The 8,062-nt window shown below is 42.7% G+C and overlaps 1 non-coding gene across 1 annotated transcript; it reads left to right on the top strand.

Annotated features, from left to right (window-relative positions):
- Positions 1-5,162: 5,162 nt before the first annotated feature.
- On the top strand, positions 5,163-5,266 carry LOC130958488 (small nucleolar RNA R71). Its single transcript, XR_009077607.1, has one exon. It is a non-coding gene; the product is annotated as a small nucleolar RNA R71 (small nucleolar RNA).
- Positions 5,267-8,062: the final 2,796 nt, after the last annotated feature.

The raw sequence follows: 8,062 nt of genomic DNA, 5'->3' as shown, positions 1-8,062 counted from the left end.
GCAAATCCTAGAAAGTACCCCACCAAGGCGCATTAATTTATGCTCGGCAAAACGCAAAAAATCATTTGCCAAAAGACCATACAAGGTCGGCAAAGATAAAGCGACGAGGTTCAAATTAATGTGAGAAGTTATAAAGTAACCCTGAAAATGGCTCGAAGAGCCAAATAAAAAAGAGGTTACAAAAATAACTTAAAAAGGCCGACCAAACGACGAAGTCGGACCCAACAAAGGGAAAAGTTATAAAGTAACTCTAAAATGGCTCAAAAAGCCAAATAAAAAGAGATTACAGATATAACTCAGAAGAACCGACCAACGACAAAGTCGGACCTAACAAAAAGGAGGTACTCGAGCACCCGATGTCCGAGAAAAAGCTCGGCCCAAGAAAGAAGCCTTAAAACGGCAAGAACCAAGATTTCGAAAAACGCTTACTAAAAAAGTTGCTTTAGAAAAAGCAACTAAAAAGTACAAGCGAAAAGAACGAAATCGAAAGAAGTTTCAAAACGCTAGCTAAAAAGTTGTTAATCAAAAACAACTAAAAAGCACAAAAGCGAAAGTAAGAAGTCAAAACGCTAGCTAAAAAGTTGTTAATCAAAAACAACTAAAAAGCAAAAAAGCGAAAGTAAAAAGTCAAAACGCTAGCTAAAAAGTTGTTAATCGAAAACAACTAAAAAGCACAAAAGCGAAAGTAAAAAGTCAAAACGCTAGCTAAAAAGTTGTTAATCGAAAACAACTAAAAAGCACAAAAGCGAAAGTAAGAAGTCAAAACGCTAGCTAAAAAGTTGTTAATCAAAAACAACTAAAAAGCAAAAAAGCGAAAGTAAAAAGTCAAAACGCTAGCTAAAAAGTTGTTAATCGAAAACAACTAAAAAGCACAAAAGCGAAAGTAAAAAGTCAAAACGCTAGCTAAAAAGTTGTTAATCGAAAACAACTAAAAAGCACAAAAGCGAAAGTAAGAAGTCAAAACGCTAGCTGAAAAGTTGTTATCCGAAAACGACTAAAAAGCACAAAAGCGGAAACAAAAAGTCAAGCGCGAACAAAAAACACCGCATAATAAAGTTACTACAACAAAAGGTGTCCAAAGTGTTCAACAGAAACCATCCAAAAACAAAAGAGCCCACAGATCGGGCAAAACACCAAGAAGTACAAGACTACAGAGGATCGAGGCCCTTTCCGGACTCCACATCGACAGCAGGCTGAAACATAGATATCGGGACTGCATCGAAGGCAACGTCATCCCGGTTTGAAACCTCCACACCAGATCTATCCTCAGCCAAAGGTGAAGTCGGGTTCACAACCGGAACCTCGGGGTCGGACACCGGAGCCTTGTGGTCGGACACCGGAACCTCATCCTCGGCAGGAGCAGGAACAATCTTTCCCTCCACAACAATGTTTTCCGTACTGAATAAGCTCAGATCCAGGTCGGGAGCAAGAACCCGGACCTGATCCCTCAAATTCACAAACATAGCATCCATACCCTTGGCCACATTATCTTCCAGCTCGTAAAAATCATCCCGAGCATACTGCAACTTCTCCTTCGTCTCCACAAGCTCGGCATACAGCTTAGTATAGTTCTCCGTCGCCACCCTCGCCATCTCCTCAGATGTCTTCGCCGCCGCCACAGCCGCGGTAGCCCTAGTTTTCTCTTCCTCCAAAGAGGCCTCCAGCTCAGTAATCCTGGCAGCCTTCAGTTGACTAATCTTATCAAGCTCAGACCGTGCCTTCTCAAGTCGGGAGCTGGTCGCCCCAAGGGGAGGTTTCTTGAACTCCCGAGCAATAGCGGCATGAAGACTAGCCATCCGAACACAGCTCCGTGCCATATACTGAAAGTGATGCTCCATAGACGCATCATCAGTAGAAATAAAGGTCTGGGGGAGAATGTGCTGCTCAATCCAACCAAGAGCGTCAAAATCCTTATCATTGAAACCAGCAAGCTCTTGAGAGGTCTTCTGTTTCTTGGGGGGAGGACCCGAGGTCGAAGACGGGGAAAGGTGACCGGGTCCGGAGGTCGGAGGATCTTGAGTTATAGCTCGGAACTGAGGAGTCGGAATGGTCTTCGACCGAGTCTGAACACCCACGGTAGTCTTCTGCGGAGAAGATCGGGCAGAAACCTCAGCCTCGATATTCCGAGCAGCCGCAGACTTCTTCGACCGACGAAGAAACTTCATGGAATCCGCCTGAGAAGACATCTCTGCAGAAACAAAAAGAAAGGGATTATCACAAACAGGAATTCCACCAAAACAGGCAAAATACTAAAAGGATGAAGCTCGGAGAGGTCGGGAACTACCTAACTCGGAACGGAGAAGGCTTGGATCTCCCAACATTTTCTTCGTGTCCAAGTGAGGTGCCCGACCCCATAAACTGCTCAACACACCCGCAAAAGCCTGCTCTACCTCATCTAGACTCTCAAAAGTATACTTAACCGACACAACATTCTCCTGCCAACAAAGAGGAAAAGAAGGCTCCCCACTCTCATCTAGAAAGAAAGGTCGGACATCTCCAGCAGCCCGGACCTTGAAATAGTAGTTCTTGAAATCATGAAACGACTCATCATACAAGGTACAAAACTTCTTCCCCTGGTTAGCCCTAAAAGAGACCCAAGACACCTTCCCAGCACCCGACCCCGGCTTCGTCAACGCGAACAGATAGGAAAAAAGAGAAACAGAAGGGGAGACGCCCAAAAACTGACACAAAAGTTGAAACAGCTTTAAAAACGCCCAAGAATTTGGATGGAGTTGCGTAGGAGCAAGGTTACAAGACCAAAGGACCTCGGACTCCAAGTCGGTAAAAGGAAGTCGTACACCCAACTTAGAGAAAAAACAATCGTAAGCATAAAAGAATAGCTTCTCGGAACTTTCTAAAGGCGGGAAGCACACTCTCTCCTCGGACTCCGGGGCTACTAGCTCATAATCCCGCTCAGACTCCCTGTTCTCACAAATACTACACTCCCTACGGAACCTAACTAGATACTCAGAATCTACAACAGAAGGGACCCTTAGAGGAACAGGATCTACCCAACCAAGACCACTCGGAATCTTGGTCGACATTGCTTGAAACACCTTTCGAGACATAAAAAATCTTGCCTACAAAGAAGAATACAACAGCAAGCCAAAAATCACATAATAGGCAGACAGCAAAAAACCCATTCAGCAGAAGCAAGAAAACAAAAGTTCTTTTAGAAGAAAAATGCAGTAACCCGAAAACAAAGTACCAAGAGAAAAGAGCCCCCCCCACATACAAACAACCAAAGCAATGGCGGCGCCTCTTTCCGGGGCAACCCCAGCATATGTGCACAGCAAAAGTAAAGACAAGAAACAAACCTGGGAGAAAGGAAGAAGACAACGAGCTCCGATGCAAGAAGAACGAAAACAGCGGCGCAGAGGAAACCCCGAAAAACAATGCACAGAAAGAATCGGAGAAGAAGAACAGAGAGAAAGAAGGAAGATGCTCGAAAGAGAGGCGGCGAAAAACCCAGAAAAGGGAAAGGGAACAGAATAAACAAAGAAAATGAGGAAAGGGGCAAATAAATAATGCCTTCACAGAGCCCGAACGGAAATCGAGGAGAAACGGTAAAAAGCAATAAATGCTGAAACGGCCATTTTCAAATTTTGAAAAGAACGACTATGCCCGAGCTCGACCTCTCAAAAGGACGAACTCGGACAGGGGCACTGTTCATACCCTGACCGAGCTCTCCAAACTCGGGAAGTTCGCAGAAGGTCCGACCTCGTCCCAAAGGCCCACGCCTGAGGTCGGACCTCGGACAAATAAAGAAGAAAGGCCCAAAACGAAGGAACATAGCCCAATCTAAAGGCGGCTAAAAGCCCAGAAAGATAAAGGCGGTTCCCTTGAAGATAAGATGACCTCACTTAAAGATAAGATAAGATAACTAACTTATCCTATCCACATGAGGCCACATCTCACCATTATAAATACACTGGAGCACCCAGGTATAACTCATACTCTAATTCTACTCAATATCTGCTTGGACCCATGCTAACTTAAGCATCGGAGTGTCATTGCAGGTACAACCCCCCGCCGCTCAGCACACCAAGCTCGGGTCACGGAACCCCTACCTCGGGTCTTGCCAGACGACCGAGCTACACGTTTCAGGTAACCCTCGGAACAGTGCCCTTGGCACATAAGGTTTCAGCATTTCCTTCCTTGTTGGTTCTTTCCCCTATACAGGTCTATTTCCTTGTTCCTTTTCCTCCATGTTTCCCTGGGAACTTCCGTTGCTGTGCTCTATTGGCCTGCTAGTATCTTCTTCCAAGATTTCTTCATTCGTAAGAGTAACTGCCTTACACTCTTCCCATCTCACCTTCTTCATTTTCCCTCTTGGATTTTTCTCAGTGTCACTTGGGAAACTATCAGTGGACTTTGGAATCTACTGAGAGAGATGTCCCACTTGAGATTCAAGCTTCCTAATGGTCTCTCCTCGGCTTTTCATATGATCTCTCACTTCTTCCTTGAATTTTTTCATGTCTTCAGACTCCCTACAAAGATTTGTAAACATAGCTTCAATTTTAGACATTCTGTAATCATCATGTGGTGATGGTTGGTTGGAATTGGGTTGTTGAGAGTGGTTATTTTTGGTTTGGTATGGTGGCTGGGAAGAATTGTTGTATGGATGTTGATATGATCTTTAATTGGATTGTTGGTATGTGTATTGGTTGGGATTATGACGTTTGTGGTCTTGGCCTTGGTTTTGTTGGTTTCCCCACCCAAAGTTTGGGTAGTTCCTCCAACCAGGGTTATAGGTTTTTGAGTATGGATCATGAGCTTGTCTAGATGAATTCCCAAGGTAATTGGCTTCCTCCCAGTTAACTCCTTCCTCTATATCCAACTCTCCTTGAGGTGATGGTTGAGTATGGATGGCTGCAGCCTGATTCTTCTCTATTTTCTTGGTCAATTCAGCTAGTTGCTTAGTGATCATCTTATTTTGGGCCAGTATTGCATCCATGTTGTTCAGCTCCATGACTCCTCTGTTGTTGCTCCTCTCAGAGGCATAGAAGTACTTATTGTCAGCCACTGTTTCTATGACATAAATGGCTTCTTCAATAGTCTTCTTCTTGTTAAGGGAACCTCCAGAAGAGTGGTCCACAACTTTCTTTGATTCATAGGAAAGCCCTTCATAAAAGATGTGTAGTTGCACCTACTCATTAAACATATCAGAGGGGCATTTCCTTATCAATTCTTTGAATCTTTCCCATGCTTCATATAAGGTTTCACCATCCTGCTATCTGCATGTATGCACCTCAGTTCTCAATCTATTCACTCTTTGAGGAGGGTAGAACCTTGATAAGAATCTATTTACCACACCTTCCCAAGTTGTCAAGCTTTCTTTAGGAAATGATTCTAGCCATTTGGATGCTTTGTCCTTCAAAGAGAATGGAAACAGTAGCAATCTATAGGTGTCAGGATAAACACCATTAGATTTAAACGTTTCACAGATCCTTAGGAATGTAGTGAGATGCTGATTAGGGTCTTCTTGGGTACTTCCTTCGAAAGAACAATTGTTTTGGACGAGTGTGATGAGTTGAGGCTTCAAGTCAAAATTATTAGCATGGATGGTTGGCTTTTGAATGCTGCTCCCATAATTCCCAGGATTGGGATTAATGTAGGAACCCAACACTCTCTTCTCTTGTCTAGCAGCGTTAGCTGCACCTTATCTGGCATGATTGTTTACCTTTCCTTCATGATGGTTTTCCATATCATCCTTCATGTCTATATCCAAGTCTTCTTCCTCTTCCTCTGCACCAATAGCCTTCTTTCCTTTTGCTTCCCTCCTTAATCTAAGGAAGGTCCTCTCTGTTTCACAATCAAAAGAGGTTGACGTTTCCCTTCTTCTACCTCTCAAACAATGAACAAGTACAAGAAACAACAAGTGCAGAGTCCACTAAAACAGAGTATAGTTAGCTTGCTTAGAGCAATTTATCAAATGGGTAGTGGGTTAGCTTGCTGGAAAGTAAGGAAATAAAGAAAAATAAAGAGAAACAACTAAAATTGCAAAAAGTAAAATTAAACAGCTGAAATTGAAATTCAATTAACAAAAGAAAAGAAAAATGCTCAATCTAGTTATCCTCCAATTTAATAATTGTTAATTCAAAACCAATCCCCGTCAATGGCACCATAAACTTGATGTGCTAAAAACTATCTCTCAACAATTTTCTTTCTGGCAAGTGCACCAAATTGTCGTCAAGTAAAACTCACTATAGAGTGAGGTCGAATCCCACAGGGATTGGTTGGTTGATCAATGTTAATTGGAGAATTGTTCTAGTTGAACGGAATCGAAATTGAATTGAGATTGCAGAATGTAAATTGGCGGGAAACTTAAATTACAAGAAATTAAATGGGAATTGGGATTAAACATGAAATTAAAGAGCGAAATTAAAAGAATGGGTAAGATCAGAGAAGGGAAGCTCATTGGGGTCAGGAGATGTGATAATCCTCCGGATCAAGTTCATTTTCATCTCTTCCTCAATCAATGCATTCATTGATCTCCTTAGCAATCTTAGGTGATTAGATCCCAATTCTTTGGCAATCTAATCTCTCTAAGCATGATTGCCCAATTATTTGATTTAAGTGCTCATGGGAAGAGATGAAGTATGGTCACTGATTATACCACACATGTTCATAGATCAAAGTGTTGGTAGGATTACATGTCACGCTATCTATCCAAACCCCAATCTAATCCAATGTGAGAAAGCATTTCTAGCATGATCTCCTCATTCCTCTTTCAAGGTTCAAAGGAGATCTAATTATAAATAGCTTCTTTCCCAAGATAACTATCTAATTGGATGAAGACCGAAAGCTTTCTAGCAAAATCAAGACAAAAGAAAGAAGAAGAGGAACGAAAACTAATATTGATCCATTGAATTACACAGAGCACCCTAACCCAATGAAAGGGGTTTAGTTGTTCATTGCTCTAAAATTGGAAAATGGAATTGAAAGATACATTGCAGAATTGAAATTACAAAGAAAAGGGGAAATTCGTAGATTTTCAGTCTCAATCCTCGTCCAAAAAAAAAACTCCCAACTAACTTGAATTCTAAGCTATTTATACTCTTTCTTCCATTGATCTTCAATCTCTGAATTGGGCTTTTGGCCTTAATTGAATTGGGTTGAAGTTGCTTCAATTGGTTTCCCTTGATGTTGAGAAGAGTGGAGTGCTCGTTGGAAGAGTTCTGGTGTCCACATTTGAGGGTAAACGTTTGGCCAAACGTTTCTTTGAAAATCAGGTACTAGTTGTTGTCATTGGTGTTTGACTCAACGTTGGAGTGCCAATGTTCTTCTACCCACGCGTACGTGTGCATTGCGCGTTTGCGCATTTAGGTCCAGCATATGTATCCACGCATGCGCGTGGATGCAAAAATTCCAAAATCTAGTTTTTGAAGTTTTCGAAGACGTTGGCCTTAGCGTTGGACTGGCAACGTTCCCTCCAACGTTGGCATATCCACTCGTGCGCGTGACCTGTGCGTGCGCATGGATCATCAAAGGTTGAGCTTGCGCGTGCGCGCTGTATACGCGTACGCATCGTTGCGCTTTTTCAAATGTAAAATTTTGGAAATCAGATCGCGCACGTTGGCCACCAACGTTTGAGGCAGCATTGTTGGTCCAACGTTACTCTATCTACGCATACGCATTTCCAACGCGTGCGCGTGGATTGTCATAACTTTCAATCCACGCGTGCGCGTCGCCACAATTTTTCCCAATTTCCAGAAAGCACATTTTAGCACAATGTTGGGGGTAACGTTGACTTGCAAACGTTCCCTCCAACGTGGGCACCAGCAAATTATGCAGAAGGTCGCTTGTTTTATTCCTCCCAACGTTTAAGGCAATGTTGGTGGTCCAACTTGGCCACCAACGTTGCTTCTTCTTCATCCTTTCCCTAGCCATTCTTCAACCTTCTTCCATGTCTTTCCCCACATATCATCAAGCAATACATGCATCAAAGCCTTGCTACTATCATGAGAGATTGCATCATTCTTAGCACACAAGTGATTATGGCATAATTCTCATGAAATTGAATCAAAATAACCATGGTTGAATAAATCTAGGCATGCAT

This window comes from Arachis stenosperma, chromosome 10 (genome assembly GCF_014773155.1).
Source record: "Arachis stenosperma cultivar V10309 chromosome 10, arast.V10309.gnm1.PFL2, whole genome shotgun sequence".
NCBI lineage: Eukaryota > Viridiplantae > Streptophyta > Magnoliopsida > Fabales > Fabaceae > Arachis > Arachis stenosperma.
Note: the sequence above shows the minus strand (reverse complement) of the source record. Positions and strands in the feature narration are given on the sequence as shown.